Raw genomic sequence first — 17,198 nt, 5'->3', positions numbered from 1 at the left:
AATTATCTGCCTGCAGGGTGACTCCCCACTCTGGTGAAGCAATTAAGGACATTTCCAATGCTGTGCCGCAGCCGACCAGGCCTTGATGGAGGAGGTGAGCGGAGGGAGGGGCTGGTGACAGGAGGGGTGGACAGGAATCCCCCTGGGTCATGGGGCGGCTGGGAGGCTGTCCTGGGGGCCTGGCCAGGGCCCCTCAAGAGATCTGGGGCAACACTGTCCAGGGCGACCCCCAGTGTTTGTTCACTCCACGGCCCTTTCTCTGCAGCTAGACTCTGGCTTCACCCGGGCACTGGCTAGGTGCCTTACAATCTTACTGCATCCTCACCTTGACCCTGGGAGCAGGAAGTAGAATTATCTCTATTTTACAGACAAGGAAACAGAGGCTCAGAACCGTGAGGCAACTCCAGAGGTGCAGCTGGGATTTGCAGCCAGCGCTGGGTCCACCTCCACTTCGTTCTATTGTCTCTCAAAGATCGGCAGGGCCTGTCCACGTGCCCAGGAGCACCGAGGAAAGGGGTGGCTCAGGGGGAAGAGATCCTACCCAGGCCTGATGAAGGACGCAGGCTCTCCACCTGCAGGGCTGCCGACGGGAGAGGGCGGCGCAGGCGGTGGGGACAGCCCGTGCGAAGGCACAGAGGCGTGACCGGCACGGTGTGCGCCTGGGGAGCCACATAGTTCAGGATCGCCGAAGCATGAAGTTCGAGGCTGAAAGAGGCGAGAGAGGAGGCTGGGGAGGCAGGTGGGGTCGGGTCATTGGAGGGCAGGAGAATATGCATGATCTTCTGGTTCAAGCTTCTCATTTTATGACGACAGGCGACATGAGTCAGACATGGACAATGACTTGCCTAAGGTCACACAGCAAGTCCGAGGCTGATGGAGCCAGGGCTGCAGCCCCAGAGTCCTGCTGCCCAGACGGGCAGGGAAGGCCGAGGGGAAGAGGAGTGGCAGCTGTCAGATCCCTGCAGGAGCCTCCCGCCTGGTGTCCTGGCTTCTGCCCCAGCCCTCCCGCCTCCCCTCTGGCTGTGGTCTGCTCTCAACGTACCAGCCAGAGGGATCCTACAGAACAGGAGTCGGAGGTGGGTTGCTCCTCTGCTCAAAGCCCTTCAATAGTTCCCATCTCACTGGGGGTACAAAGAGCCCGCAAAGCTCACTTTACCTCGCTGGTTAAACTTATGGGTAGGCATTTCATTTTTATTTATTTTTATAACTGTATCCCCTTTACCTCTCTGAACTTACCTCGTACTACTCTCCCCTTTTTTAAAAAAAATATATTTTATTGATTTTTTACAGAGAGGAAGGGAGAGGGACAGAGAGTTAGAAACATCGATGAGAGAAAAACATCGATCAGCTGCCTCCTGCACACTCCCCTACTGGGGATGTACCCGCAACCAAGGCACACGCCCCTGACCGCAATCGAACCTGGGACCCTTCAGTCCGCAGGCCGACGCTCTATCCACTGAGCCAAACCAGCCAGGGCTACTCTCCCTTTTGTCCACTCCATTCCAGCCACACTGGCCTCCTGGCTGTCCTGGAACACATCAGCCACTTCTGGCCCCAGGGCCTTTGCACGTGTAATTTCCTTTGCCTGGTTCAAGTCCTAGCTCAGCGACTTCTTCACTATGTCCCTCTCTGAGCCTCACATCTTTCTTCTATAATTGAGGTCAATGCTCCATACTCTGCCTTCCTCTCTAGGTTAACATGAGGTCCTAGTGAGAAAGTGGGTAACAAACAGAGCCTCACAAAATCTCTCTCTCCAGCTTGAGGTTACCACCGCACAGGGCTTATAAAGGTCCTCGCTGGGTCCTTGAGAAAACAGGCGCCCAGACCGTAAGCTGGATCGACACGCCAGGGCCTCCTCCCAGCCTGCAATCCTCAGGCCTCACAGACGCTGGAAAAGCGAGTGTTAAATAATAATCACAATGTGCCCGAGGGGAAGCCGGATGTGTCGGGGAAAGCTTGACACATCTGGCAGGGCCAGGTCCGCGTCCCCCCGCACATCTGGCTGCTGTATTGACAGGTGGTGTAGTGGGTCACTGAGGAAGGGCCGGGCGGGCCCAGTCCTGGTGCTCCAAGGGGGTGATGGCCGGATGGAGCTGGGGACCATCTCCCGAGCTGCCACGGGCCATTACCCCGCTGCGGGTCCCTGCAGCCAGCCACCCACTGTACTTTGGTGGCTGTGTTCTGAGGGGCCAACTTAGGACCCAGAACCTGGGCTGCCAGATTTCCAAACCCCTGCCTTCTTTTGTCAGCGCCAGCCACCCCTGCTGGGCTTGGGGAGCCTGGGAAAGTCCCTCCCCTCTCCAGCTGGGGGGTGCATTTTCGGGGTCACCTCATGTAGCACTTCCCCTTCTATGGGATCCAGAAATGTGGTCATCAGCTCCACCTGAGGGAGGCCCCCCCCCCCCCCCCCCCCCCCCCCCCCCCGTGCTGAGACTGGCCTCCTCCCTCCTCCCACCTGCCCCAAGAAAGCCATGGTCATTAATAAAGGACACAATTAGCTGTCAGCAGAGAACATGTCTGGAATTTTTTACCTGCCCATGAGCTCGGTTAAGGCAACAAACCCCCGGACCCCCCGGGGAAGCAGCTGCCACACACCTTTCAGGGGCCCCGACGCCGGGCAGGAGGGGGCCTGTGACTTTTCCAGGGTGGGTTCCGCAGGCCCGGGCCTGCGCAGGGCAGTTTTTTTTCCAGGCCAGTGGAGAAAGTGACAGAGTAAGAGAGATTTCCTGGCAGAAGTGGGTTTTTTTTTTTTTCAACCCAACAGGCAATACAAATTCAATACAATTTTCTCCCCCTTCCTGTGCCTACTCAGAGTCTTTTAGAGCGAAAAGGACTTTAGAGAAGAGATGGTTCAATGTCTCACTTTACACCTCATTTTACGGCTGGGGGCACGGAGGGCCGGGGTGGGGGCGTGGCCTTGTTTGTGGCAGAGGGGAACTAAATGTGCTTCTCGATGGGTCCCTAAGACAATTAGAATTTGTAGCCCAAATCCGAAGGCATGTTTCACCGTCCCTGGCGGCCATTCGCACACACGGCTGAGCCCACTCTGTGCTGGCGCCGGAGGGGCAATGGCTAAGGAGGACGTGGTCCCTTACCCGCATGGAGCCGAGGGTCTAGGGCGAGAGCCAGAGGGAAAGAAGCAATGGACAAACACAAACACTAAACACAGTTTGTGACTGCCTTTAGGGCAGCGGTTGCCAACCGGGGTCCACGGGCCACTGCTGGTTCGTGAGGACCGAAAGGTTGGCGACCACTGCTTTAGGGAGTGTGGCCAGGAAAGGCCTTTCTGAAAAGGTGGCATTTAAAACGCAACCCCTGCAGAGAAGAGTGTGTGGCTGATGGGAATAATATTTGCAAAGGTGGCACAACCTCAGTGCCTTGGTTCCTCCTCAGTGAGACAGGGTCATTACCAGGCGCCTGCCACCTGGTTTGCTTGGCCCCGGGACAGACACCGCTATGCCCAGGAGGGCACTTTCCGTCTGGGCACCTTTGTCCTAACAACACCACGCCGTTGGGATGAGTCTCCTCTATTCTGCAGATGAGAAACTGAGGCTGACAGCCGTGGCGTGCCTTCCCCGGGGCACACGGACACCAAGCTCAGGAGCCCAGGCCTCCAACGCCTGCCGGTCTCTCCTTGCCTTTCTGGGTGCTTCCCCGAAGCCCTGCCTCCCCCAGGACCCCGAAAGGTTGGCCCTGCTTGAGCCCTGGTAGCCTGTGACTCGAATGCTAATGAAAATCCCACTCAAGAGGTCCTGGCATCTGGCGCCTCAAGGAGACGGACGAGGACGCAGGGAGAAGGGGAGAGCTTGCCCACATTCACCCTGAGGCCTGGGGGGCCTGCAATCACTCTTCCTCCTCGGGGCACAGAACCCGCTGCCCTCCTCCTGTTGGCTTCTGGGGATCAGGCATAGGCCTCAGCTCACCCAGGCCATAAATCAAATGCACAAGATGTGGCTTTGGCAGCCATCCCAGCGAAAAAGATCTGGGGGTTTGAGTTGACCACAAGCCAAAAGCTGCTGAAAAAGCCAATGTGGTCTTAGGCTGTCAGAGTGGAAGGAGAGTGACAGCCCAGCATCCTCCCCGCTGCTCAGGCAAGGTCAGTTTTGAACTCCGCATTGAAAGGAGGTTCAATGAGAGTGAGAGTAGACAGCACAGCTCAGGCCCCCAGCTTGTTCTCCATCTGTGACGGTCTCTGGATGGTGCTGGGGGCGCTTGGAGTGGGGTCTCAGGTACGAGCTTTCCCGGGCGGCACTTTCTAGGCACACAGCACAGTTCCGGAGCCCCTCTAGCCCTGGAGCCTTCTCTTGTCCGGATCCCTGGGAAGTACGAGTTCTCTCCTGCATGTAGCTCAGCTTCTGCCTCCACATCCTAGCCCTTCTGGACACTGGGGATTTTGAGATCATGTGAGATCACGTGTGTGGGCCTGCCCTTGATTTGAGAACAGACTTAACTCATAAAAAAAAAAGGCCTTTTCTAAGTAATATCTTTATGCCCAACTCTATGTTAGGCACTAGGCAAAGTGGATTAGGATACCATCCTTGGCCTTGAGGTTCACTGCTAAAAGGGTCCCCAAAGAAGGCTCTTCAGAGGAGGGGCCATTTGAACTGGGTATTGAAGGGTAAATAGGAGTCTGTTAAGGCCAGAAGAGATGTAGGACATTTCAGGCAGATGGACAGTATGTGCAAAGGAGGAGTGACGGGCATGGCAGGGTGGCTGGAGTATGGGATAGGTGGGGGAAAAGGTAGGGCTCAAATAATGAAAGGAGATCTGAGGTTATATCACAATGGGCTTTGTGTGCTCAGTGATAGGGTTTGGGGTTTTATTCTTTAATGGGAGGGGAACTAGTGCTGGCCCTCTGCTGGTGCTCAAATGGCCGCCCCGGTGCCCTCAGCCCTTTCTTCCAAGCCGCCTGCCCAGGACCTGGCCTCCTCTCACTGCAGTGCCCCTGCTCTGGCCTCTGCTGGCTCACGCCCAGTCTCAACTCTTTGCCTGTCCCCTCTCTGTTTCCCCCAGGTATCTTCCTCCTCTAGCTCTCAAACCCTTCCTCCTCTCTGGTCACCAGCACTACTGCCCTACCATTAAACATGAACTGAGCTATCAGCACAACAGCCACCACCTACTGTGCGCCTACTGTGTACCAGGCTGAGGCCTTCACGTAAGTTATCAGAGGGCCATGCAGCACAGGAGTGGTTAGGAGCACAGCCTCTGGAGTCAGGGTCTCTCTAGCCTTGAACCCTGGCTCTGCCACGAATCTCGGGCAAGTTACTTAACGTTGCTTTATGCCTCAGTTTCCTCACCTGGAAAATGGGTCTATGCGACTCACTTTCTAGTGAAGATTCAGAGTTAGCACCATAGCGTGTGTTAGCCTTTATCAGCAATTCTTACAGCAATCCTGTAAGGTAGGTACGATGGATAATCCCATTTTTAGAGGAGACAGCTAAGGTTTTGTGAGGGTAAGTAACCCAGCCACAGGCAGCATCAGAGAGGGAAGCACTACACCTGAGTCCAAAGAGGGGGCTGGTACAAAGTACTCTACGACCTCCCCTCTTCCCAGCTGGTATCCAGGCTGGGCCTAAGGACCCAAAGTTCAATGGGCTTCCAACCTGGTGGGGAAGATGCCCAGGTAACCCAGCAGTTTCCAAACAGTGTGACCAGTGCCACGGGATGCATGGGAGTGGCGGGGGGCGGGGGGAGTTGGGGAGAAGGTGCTGGGCCTGGGAGCCCAGAGAAGGGGGCCTGAACACTGCTCTTTCTAGAGATGATAACACTGGATCCGACTTGAAAGACATCAGAGGACAAGGCAAAAGCATGAGAGGAGGGGCATGCTGGGCCGAGGAACAGCCTGGGTGAAGGTGTGGAGATTTGAAGGTGCACAGCAAGGCTGAGGACCTGCAACGGCAGCCCCGAGTCTGTGAGTGTGGGGGTGCAGGACACGAGGCTGGACAGGCCGACAGGGGTAGGGTGGACAGCCAGGAGCCTCCCGCCCGGCCCTGGACCATGTGCTGATGCCTCTGTGCCTGCTGCCTGCAGATCAGCTCGCTGTGCCTATGGCATGACGGTCTGTGAATCCACAGAGGACGGGGATTCTTGGGTCACACGGCCCCGGCGGCAGAGCAGGGACCGGGGGACTCCAGCCTCCGCTGCAGGGCCCCTTTGAGTCCAGCTGATCCCGAACTTTCCCAAGGAGAGACGCCTTCTTCAAGAGTTACTTTAAGAAACACCTGGATCCCCAAATCTTACAGAAATCCCACAGCGTCTCCGTTTTAAAGGGCCAAAAGTTGAAAACTATGAGCTAACAGCAAGATTTGCAGAAACAAGCGATCTTTGGCCAACAGCTGGGATACTTCATGACAAATTGGCCAGACGCGGTCCTTTCAGAGCGATCACCTTTAAAAGGGGCTTCAACCTGCCCCTAAATGTCTCCTTTATTTGAATAGCCTGTTTATGGGGCCTAGACTGCTGTTCCCAGCTTGCACTTTGATTTTATAAAACAGGAGGAAAGTGCGTGAGAGAGAGAGACAGACATCAAAACAGAGGACGATGACAAACCTCTAATCTCATAAACGCCTCTTATCTCAGTCCTTATAAAAATGGGGAGGCCTGGTTGTCGCTGAAAGTGGCTCTGAACGCTCATAAACCTGACAAGCACTCAGCTCTAGCACCCACAGGGAAGGACTCTAATCCTTGAGAAAAATGAAGATAAAGAGGGGAGGCAACTTCTGGGGAAGGGCTGCCTGCCGCGCGAGCCCACGCTGTCACCAGGCGAGGGCCGGGGAACACGGCTTCCTGGCCGACTTTCTCTGACCTCGTGGCAACCCTGCTTGAGAGAGTCTCCCTGGTGACAAGAGAGGCCAAAACTAACGTTTTAACATTTGTAATCTCCTCTGATAAATAACAGCTCACACTCAGAGCTTACTCTGGGCCAGGTATTGTTTTAAGTGCCTTATGTGGATTAATTACCGTAATCTCAAATCATACCCTAATTATCCTGTTTACAGGGAATACAGGCACAGAGAGGTTCGTCACTGCCCAGCATCACCCAGTCAGTGAGTGGCCGAGGCAGGGATTTAAGCAGCGATGGAAGCCATGTGCTTTCTGTCACTCACCGCTCGCTCATCAGGCAAGGGGTGGGCTCCTGGCTGGGTGGGGGCCGTCGCTCAGCTCCATCATCTCCTCCTCTCGTTACAACATCCTGGCCCTGTTTTATAGCCGAGGAAACTGAGGCTCCGGGTGGTTGAATGGCCTGGCCGAGAGCACACAGTGCGGGGATGGCAGAGCTGGGATCCACCCCAGCTGCCTGGCTCCAGGGCCTGGCAGCACCCAGCCTCCAGATCTGACCATCCTGAGAGCCCCCGAGGGGCTGGGGTCAGTTAGGGTCCCAAGGATCAGAATCCGATGGCCCTGGGCGGCCGGCTTTGTCTACTCCGCTGGACTCAGAGTCCTCTTCTGAACCTGAGAGCTCTGGAGCCCTTCCTGGCTGTGTCTCCTCAGGGAGGCGGTCAAGTGCAGTGGTTAGCGCCGTGGTTCCCAACGTGGGGCACGTGCCCCACACGGGGGCAATTTGGTTTTTAAGGGGGGCAATTCGAGAATGAGTTATTAACAGTGAATTTTTTGCATTTCTTATGGTTCTAGGGGCCTCATCTACAGTATATAAATATATATTGTGACATATTTAAGCATTTCAGTTCTCTAATATATGTTTTGAAACTTTATTTGCTGTTTTTTTCATATCACTTCATATTATTATTATTTTTTAAACAAATTTCTTAGGGATTTCTTCCTCAGTACTTAAACTGTCCTTTAGTGCTTTTATTTGTCTCTTTCATGGATGCCATGTTCTTTGGAAGCTTATTTAGACCAAGTTAATGGCTTCTTAGGCTTCCTCCACGTGACTAGGAGTTCACTTTTTGAACAATAAGAATTATATGTCATGGGGGGGGGGGGTGTCAGGATTTTAGAGACGCTTAGGTGGGGCATGGCCAACAAAAGGCTGGAGACCGCTGGGTTAGTGCTCGGGCTTAATCCAGCTTCACCACTTCCTGGCTGGGCGACCTGGCATAAATCACATAAACTCTGTGCCTTAGTTTTGCCATGTGTAAAATGGGGATCACAATGCTACCTCTGCCTAAGCTTGTGGAGAAGATGGTTAATACACATGAAGTACTTAAAGCACTGCCCAGGGTGCAGCAGTAAACGTGAGATGTTGTTATTACTGTGGTCTCCTCTCCTTGGGGGCCTGCCCTGCACCCTGGACCCACTGCCAAACCGGACAGCCTCCTGACCAGCTCTCAAGCCCCTCACATCACAGACGGCGGCCTGGCTGGGCCAGCCTCTGAGCTGCCTGGGCCGCCTGCCGTCTTATAGAGAAAGCAGCAGTTGGAGTTCAAACCCCAGCCCCAGCTCCTCCTGGCTGAGGCCTTCAGGCCCGTGACCACTCCTCTTCGAGTCTCTGCTCTCTTGTCCCTAAAACAAGGATGATAGCGCCTGTTTTAATAACACAGCAGTAAGAGTCGGGACTTAGGCTCAGACAGACCTGGTCTCTGCTTCTTGCTCTCTGCATGACCTTGGGACCATTGCTTGAACCCCTGGGGCCTCGGTTTCCTCAGCTGTACAATGGGGACACTCTCCTGGAGGGTTTTATATTGTGAAGACAAAATGAAGTTAGAGCTCAACGATGCCATGTCCTGCCCTGCAGGGGCTGTTAGAATTACCCACTTCTCCTGGTAGAGATCATTCATTCAACAGACATGAAGCCCTACTATGTGTCAGGCACTGTTCTAGCTGCTGGAGACACAGCAGCAAGTGAGACAAGCAGGTTCCCTAATTGTAGAGCTTTTAATCAAGTGAGGAAGATGAACAATAAACATATCAAATAAAAACCGTGATGTGCTAGAGGGGCTGAGGGAAGGGGTGGGAACTACTCTAACCGAGGTGGTTAGGGAGGGCTTCTCTGAGGAGGTGACACAGAACTGAGACCTGGAGGACAAGGAGGAGCTAGTTGTGCAGAGAGCGTGGGAAAGAGGATTCCGGGTAGAGGGAAGAGCTTAGGCAAAGGCCCTTCCTCAGGAGGGAATAAATGGCCCAGGGTGTTTGAGGAGCAGCGAAGGGGAGGCCTGAGTAGCTGGAAAGGAGTGACAGGGGCAGGAGAGTGGGAGGTGGGCAGAGCAGGAGGAAGGAGCCCGAGCCAGGCCCCGAGGGCTCAGAGAGGAGGTGCCAATCGACTCTCAGTCAGTGGAACCACTGGAGGGTTTTTTTTTTTTTAATATATATATTTTATTGATCTTTTTACAGAGAGGAAGGGAGAGGGATAGAGAGTTAGAAACATCGATGAGAGAGAAACATCCATCAGCTGCCTCCTGCACAACCCCTACTGGGGATGTGCCCGCAACCAAGGTACATGCCCCTGACCGGAATCGAACCTGGGACCATTGAGTCCGCAGGCCGACACTCTACCCACTGAGCCAAAATGGTTAGGGCTCCACTGGAGGGTTTTAGGCAGGACCGGGAAGCGACCTGTGATTTGAACAGGTCCCTCTGCCCGCTGAGCGGTCCAGGCAGAGATGACAGTGGACGGACTGGGCGGTGACAGTGAGGGTGCAGAGAGGTGGTCGGATTTAATGAGGACCCACGAGCAGCTTCTTCTGCCCACAGGAACACCCACTGGAACGTGAGGGGTGAGAGGTGAGGTGCCAGGTGAAGGAATAAAAGTGTTTCCTTCCGAGTATTTCGCGATTTCAGCAGAGCCTTCTCCCCAAGGACTCCCCGTCAGCACGCTGACTGCCCACGGAGAGCCGGTAATTAGGCTGCTGGGACAGGTGCCCGAGGGGCTGGCAGGCTCCCCTCGGGGCCGCGTGGAGCCTGTGGCCACGCTGCTCCTTGGCAGGAAGTTCAAAGGGAAGAAGAAGGCTGCTCCAGGCAGCTCCCCGCTCCATTTTTAGGGTCCTCCTGTTGCTCCTCACCCAAGCCCAGGCATGTGGCTTCCCAGCTGCCCGAGGCCCCAGGGGATGCCGCTCGAGGTCTGTTCCTGCCCAGCTCCTGACATCCGCCCTCTGCCCTGAGCCGTGCACCAAGCTGGTGCTGGGAGGGGCCGAGGACACGTCTCTGCCAGGGAATCAAATGTCACACTGTCTGTCCCCCGCGTGCACGTAAACAGGATCCTTCCCGAGACACCGGGCCTTCATGCCAGGAGTTAATTAATCAAACAGTGGACATTTCGGGCATTGTGACAGGTAGGGGAGAAGTGACTTTGGGGCTGACAGGGCACAGGGATGCCATTCATATCTCTACGGCCTCCTGCTGTTCCCACCTTCGTGACGGCCGCACCTGCTCCTGACACCAGCCTGCAAGAACAAGCACATCTCTTGCTTCGGTTTCCTGGGCAGTAAGTCTCCGGGCCACGGTGCACCTCACAAAGATGTCGCTATTGTTCTGTGGTGCCGACGAGGAAACTGGCTCAGAGCGGGGACACGTGTACGTTGGGGGCAGGAGCGGGCCACGGTCTCCACCTCCGGCTTTGGGTTGAACGTGGTCTCCTTGGCACCACGTCCTCATGCTGCCCAGGTTCCCTCCTGCTCTACAAGGACTGAAAGGACAGCAGGAGGCTCTGGTGACGATCGGGGGAATAACCGACAAGGCCACTTACGGCTGGCTAGTGACAGACAGGAATGGACAGCAAAGCACGTGTCCTAAGAGAGCTAGACTGACCATGACAATCACTTAGCTATGCCACAGTCATCTTAGATGACTTAGGCACTAACCCCTGCCCTTTGTCCACTAAGAGCATTATCAGAGCCTGTCACACTGCTGTAAGGGTTGGTGGTGTGCAGATTCATTCATTCATTCATCCCACAGACACTGATTGAGAACCTGCTGCGTGGCAGGTACCTTGCTGGGGACAGAAAGACATCAGATGGAATTCTTGCCCTTGGTAATTGCTACTCAGTAGCACGGCTCTGTCTCTGCGAGCTTCTCAAGTGGTGGCTTTGGCTGTAAGACCCTGGCCAACTCACTTCACCTCTCTGTGCCTCAGTCTCCCCATGTGAGAAATGGGGATAATAACAATGCAGACCATATAAGGTCATTGTGGGGGTTAAGTGAGTTAACATATGTGAAGTGCTTAGAACTGTATGTCTGCACAAAGCATGTTCTAAGGACTAATAGGCCTTATGGTTACTTACTGGGTTTTATTTCTAACAGTTGTGTCTTAGGCTCTCTTCTCTTTTAAGCATCCTGGCAGAGAGTATGCAGAATTAATTTGCCAGAAGCTATCTATCAAGAGTGTCTTTACACTTGTGCGTAAGCAGTCACTGTTATCCCTTCAATAAATATTTTTTGAATGACTGGCACTATTCTAGGGGCTTTAGCCCATCACCTTATTTAATCCTTACCACACCCCTGGGAGGTTGGCTCCATCTCCCCTATTTTGCAGAAGAGAGTGCAGGCTTAAAGAGGCTGCATGACCATCCAAGCATCCATTCATCCATCCATCCATCCATCCATCCATCCATCATCTGTCCATCATCTATCCAGGATTTACCAAGTGCCTATTATCAGCCAGAAGGCACTGTGCCAGGACCAGGTTCAAGTCCCAGCTAGTAACAAAGAGATCCAGTACCTGCCCTATCAGGACCTCCAGTCTAGCCAGGAAGACCGGCCCACAGTTAACAACAAGCAGGATGATGAGGGCCACAAATGAAGAGGAGCAGGGGACGAGGGGGGAGTTCAGTGGGGCCTGACAGTGTATGACATTGGGCTTCAGCCCAACTAGGAAAGCCAGCCTTTCCCTTCTACCCCCAACCCACGCCTCTCAAATCCCATCTTTGCTCCTTGTCAAATAGCAAACTTCTGGTCACCAGGCGCGGTGGCCCTCCTGTGAGACCTCTCGTCATCTCACAGGCTATAGATGTCATTCATCTCCAGAGAAGCCCAGGGCTCCGGGACCCTATACTGGATCTCAAGTTTGGCATTTGCTTGTGACTGCGTGCTGACTGCAATGTCCCCCCACCTTAGGAAGTCTTCCTTGAACTGCCTCCCTGCCCCCCAACCCTGTCTGTAAGCACAGTCAGGATCCCCTCTTCTCCGAGTTCCCACAGGAACTGGTGTGTATCTCCAACTAACCCCCACATCACCATGATTTTCCCTTTGACTTTCTTCCCCACCAGATGCGAGCTTGTAAGCAGGTCTGATTCAACTTTGAACCTAGTACAAAGCTGGACACGTGGTGGGCACTCAGTAAAAGTTGGCTTCAGGAGTAAGTGGAGAGACAGAACGGGTGAGAAAACCTGGATATGAGTCCCATCCTGGTTAATTCTGGCCAAATGATCTTGAACAAGCCTAAAGGTTGGGATTTTGGGTTGGTTTGGGGTTGGTATGCGAATAGCTTCATCTTGCCCTCCAATTTTAACCAATGTGGTTGGTAGCTACCTGGAGTGTTGTGCTGAGAAGGATCCTGAAGTGCCAGTGGGTTTAGTGGGAAGAGTGTTGTGATCGATTACTAATGTCTGCCTTGGATTCAGGAGGAGTAGCTCCTCATTTCTGATATCCCGGGGAAAGTCCATGTCCTCTTTGTTTTCCCATCTGCAAAACGAGGAGACTGAACTCAATGTATCTGACACTGTAGGACCCTAAGCCCCACACCCTCCTTTGATACGATTTTTCTTTGGGGACAAAGAGCCACATGCCAGCCTAGCCCAGGGCCTGGTGCACAGCAGGTGTTCAGTAAGTGCTGGTTGGATGAATGATCCTTGGTCATCGTGAGACTCTGTAGGAAGAACAGGGTTTGTCATCCCAGTTTAATATGAGGGAAGTGGGGCTAAGAGAAATGAGGATTCATGCTCAGAGGCTCATAGAGCCCACACCAGTCCCTGGGTCTTTTGACTCCTCGGCCAGTGCTCCTGCCCCTGGTCAGTTGCATGTACCTAACTGAACAGATACTTCCTCTTAAGCCAATCACAAAGCATTTTTACATTCCTGGTTGCACTTGAGCTTCACAAAGACCCTGGCGAGAGAGGGGTGACCACCGCCCTCGGCCAGCAGATTGGGACACTGATGGTCAGAGAGGGCATGCGATTTGCTGGGGTCCCACGGAGCTGGGACGTCTGGCTCCAAACACCATGTTCCAGCCACCTGCCCTGACGAACCGTGGCTCCTAGTCCCAGGGCCCTTCCTCCTTCCTCACGGCCACCTCTGCTTTTTTCAGGAAAGATGAAAGACCGCAGACATAAAGGGGATGTAATAGGAGCCAACCTCCCTTCTCCCAAGAGGTCAAGCCCCACCTTGGGCCACCTCTTTCAGGGAGGGGCCTCCAAGCGGAGAGAAGGGGTCACAGGACCTGAGCGGTGGGGCGCCAGCTGGACGGCCGGCTTCTCAGGTCTTCCCTGCGACCCCGGCCTCGGCTCCCAGCAGCTGGGTAAATAGAAGCCAGCCCCATCCAAGGGCGGCGGGGGGGGCATTCCTGCCCCTCTCAGACTGCCTGTCTGTTGCTAAGGATTCTGGGAAGGAGGTGGGGACAGCCAAGGTGAGAAGCTGACCTGAGCAGCCACACGGCAGGACTGGTCTGGGACTGTCCTCAGGAATTCAGGGATGACCGGAAACAGACGGGAAATGGCTGGACCTGGTCTGGCCTCCACCCGCTCCCTCTCCCCAGCACTAAACATAGGTAGGTAGTTGCACGTACTTATCTAAACAGATACTTCCTCTTACGTCAATCAAATAAATAATGGTCCCATTTGAATGTTTCATTCAAAACATTCTCGGTCTCCTGTGTCTCAACTTCATCACCTATAAGATGAGCTTGGAGACAGATACTTCAGGACTAAAGAAACTCTTTTTTCTCCCCTCTGCACCCTCTTTCCAGAGACCCTGACCCTCCACAAGCAGCTCCTAAAAACGTGTGACCCTGTGAGTGAACGTCACACGGTCCATCCCCCCACTCCCCCCCCCCCCCCGCCCTGCCCGTGCACCGCAGGAGGGAAAGCAGGTGTCTGTGTGTAGGGAGTCACACCAGGGAGTCTCTCACCCCTGACTGGGAAATGGTCCTAGACAGGGATTCGGGGCCCCTCGCAGCCCCTGTGACGGGGAAATGCACATCCTCTCTTCAGGCCTCGGTTGCTGTCTTTGTAACACCTGGGAGTTGAGGAAAATCCCCCCTCTGGCTGGGGCTCTTTTGAATGACTCTGTGCCTTTGCTCACCCAGTGCCCCCCGAATTTCAAATCCAGTTCTGAGGCCCATTGTCATCCTTCCCCTGGTCTTGCCCAGCCCTCCAGAACTACAAGGCCTCCCTTCCCACCTCCTGCACCCCCACGGGACTTTGCGTCTTTCTGCCTTTCCTAGCAGTGCCCCGGTTGTCCACCTCCTGGGACTGTTGGTTCTTAAAGGCAAGACCCCGTCTTGGCTTTCTCAGCCTCCTGAGTGCCTGGCACAGGGCCTAGAGCACAGCAGGTCCCCAATACGGAAGTGTCCCCTGGACAGAAGACATGAGCAAGAGAGCCAGTCACACCGCTCCCAGCCCTGGGTGCAGGCTGCACAAGGCCAAGGGGCGCTGCAGCTCTGAAACCCACTCCTTTTCCTGACACAGAAAAGGTCTGACAAAACGTGAGCCCAGGCAGAGAGGGCTCAGGTTTACAACCACCCGGCGGGCTCTGACACTGCAGGGCGCACGAGGGCCCTTAGAAGGCCAAGTTGAATGAACAGCTGGCTCTAAGACCTTGGCTGGTTGACCCCTGACCCAGCAGCAGCCATCATGCATTCCTTCCTATTTGCAGGGATAAAAACTTCCAGTGCAGAATATTCTATGGATCAATGTACCATGGAGGCATCTTTCGTGAAACCACAATAGCGGCCTTCCTCCATGGTGTTTTCAAATAAGGGGCAAACGGGGACAAGCCAGGTCCCCTTGTCTGGGTCGTCTTTGCACCCCGAGTGCCTGGTGCAGAGCGGGACTCGGTGCAGAGTGGGACTCAGCTGAGCCTGGGGAATGAGCAGCTGACACCCCCCCACCCCCACCGCAGTGCACGAGCTGAGCTCTCTGTGCACCTCCCCTCAGACACACAAGCTCTGTGGAGTGTAGACGATCAGAAGGCTTCGGGGAAATCAAAAGCAACTACTCAGGAAAGGCCGGGGCCCTGCCGGAGAGACGGCTCTGCGGGGCTGCTGGGCCCCCGGCCGGTGATTCATGTCTCGCTTGCTCGGGGTGGGAGCGCAGGCCGAGTATGAGCTGAATTCATAAGACCTTCTCTGTTTTATCTCACAGATGTTTCTGGGATGGATGTGTCAAGGAAAAAAAAAGAGGCTGAAGTTGAAAAATTCCAACTCAACACATGTCCTCCAGCCCTAGGAGACGTGACAAGGGATTAAAACGCCTTTTCTCCTCATTTGCCCAGCATCTCGGGAGAAAGCGAAATTGCATTCCCGTCAGGGCTATTCCAGGCACCTGCTGGCTACGAAGATGACCTCCTCATTAGCCCGGCTTTCTTTGGAAACAAGCTTGCAAAAAAAAAAATCGCATTGTGGGTACATGTGTGAACGTGTGTGCTGTCATATCCCCCCTCGCTGTGCCTCCAGAACCTGCTCCCACAAGTAATCAAAGCTAACTTCTGACTACCTACTATGTGCCAGGCAGTGCACCAAGCATCATCTCACTTGATCCTCCTAACCCCATGAGGTCCATGTTCTTATTATCCCATTTTCTAGATGGTTTGTGTACATGTATAAACATATGCTCATACACATGCACATCTCCTTGTATGCACAACATTTCTCATTGGTATATCTCAGTCTTTCTCTATAGACACATATGCAAATAGATCTACACGTCGATGTGTCTTTGTACATACATGTACATATATGTGTGTACATGCCCTCATGCTATGTTCTTATTCACAACAGGGACCATTTTTCAAGCTAATTCTGTGTAACGTGCTGTGTTTATATTACTATTCTTTATGTTATCACTAACTCTGGCAAGGCAAACAGTATTGTCCACATCAGGGTTGGCACACTAGGGTCAATGGGCCAAATTCAGCCCAACACTTGTTTTTGAAAATAAAGTTTTATTGGAACACAGCCACGCCTGTTTGTTTTTGTATTGCCTGTGGATGCTTTTATGCTACAATGGCAGATCTGAGTTGTATATTAATCCTCTGGATCTCTACAGTTTGCTGACTGCTAATCCACATTTTTCACCTGTGGAAACTAAGACTCAGGGTAGGTAACTGTCCAAGGTCATGAACCAGGGGCTTTTAGTTAGCTAATTGATATCCCCATCTCCCTCCCACCAAATCTTCGCATGCTTTAATTCCAATGTATTCCTCCTATCTTCCATATTATGGCTATAATGTTGTTCTACCTATTACTTTAAAAATCCCCTAAATTAAAAAACTCACATGCAAAAGAATGAAATCAGATGGCTACCTTACACCATACACAAAAATTCACTTACAATGGGCCAAATTTGACCTGCCACCTGTTTTTATAAGACACTGTCGTACACAAAGACCTGAACTATAAAGCTCTTAGAAGAAAACATTACCAGTAAGTTCCTTGACATTGATCTTGGCAATGATTTTTTGGACTTGACACCCAAAGCAAAAATAAACAAGCAGGACTAGATCAGGCTAAAAAGCTTCTGCACAGCAAAGGAAACCATCAAAATGTAAGGGAGACTTACTGAATGGGAGGAAATATTTGCAAATCATATACTTGATAAGGGCTTAATATCCAAAATATAGAAAAACTCACACAATTCAATAGCAAAACAACCCCAAGAAAACAACCCCAAACAATCCAATTTTAAAAATGGGCAGAAGATGCCCAACAGGTACATAAAAAGATGCTCAACATCACTAATCATTAAAGAAATGCAAATCAAAACCACGCCTTCACACCTGTTAGAATGGCTCTTCAAAAAGACAAGAAATAACAGCCGCTGTTGAGGATGTGAAGAAAGGGGAGCCTTGTGTGCTGTTGATGGGACTGTGAATTGGTGCAGCCATTACGGCACACAGTACAGAGGTGCCTCAAAAAACCAAACCACCATACAACCCAGCAATTCTACTTCTGGTTATTTATCCAAAAAAAGGTGGAAACATCAACTTGAAAAGATATATGTACTCCTATGTTCAACGAATAAAGAAAATGTTACACACACACACACACACACTGGAATATTATTCAATCATTTAAAAAAATGGAATCTTGC

At 52.9% G+C, this 17,198-nt stretch overlaps 1 protein-coding gene and 1 long non-coding RNA gene across 2 annotated transcripts in view; one reads left to right on the top strand and one right to left on the bottom strand.

Annotated features, from left to right (window-relative positions):
• Nucleotides 1–17,198, bottom strand: part of EPHB2 (EPH receptor B2) — a 117,402-nt gene that overhangs the window by 48,955 nt on the left and 51,249 nt on the right. The window lies entirely within an intron of this gene.
• Nucleotides 4,871–15,445, top strand: LOC114233930 (uncharacterized). The gene is made up of 3 exons (XR_003620131.2): nucleotides 4,871–5,155; nucleotides 5,757–5,911; nucleotides 15,252–15,445. It is a non-coding gene; the product is annotated as an uncharacterized LOC114233930 (long non-coding RNA).

The sequence above is a fragment of the Eptesicus fuscus genome, chromosome 9, assembly GCF_027574615.1.
Source record: "Eptesicus fuscus isolate TK198812 chromosome 9, DD_ASM_mEF_20220401, whole genome shotgun sequence".
In the NCBI taxonomy this organism is placed as follows: domain Eukaryota; kingdom Metazoa; phylum Chordata; class Mammalia; order Chiroptera; family Vespertilionidae; genus Eptesicus; species Eptesicus fuscus.
Note: the sequence above shows the minus strand (reverse complement) of the source record. Positions and strands in the feature narration are given on the sequence as shown.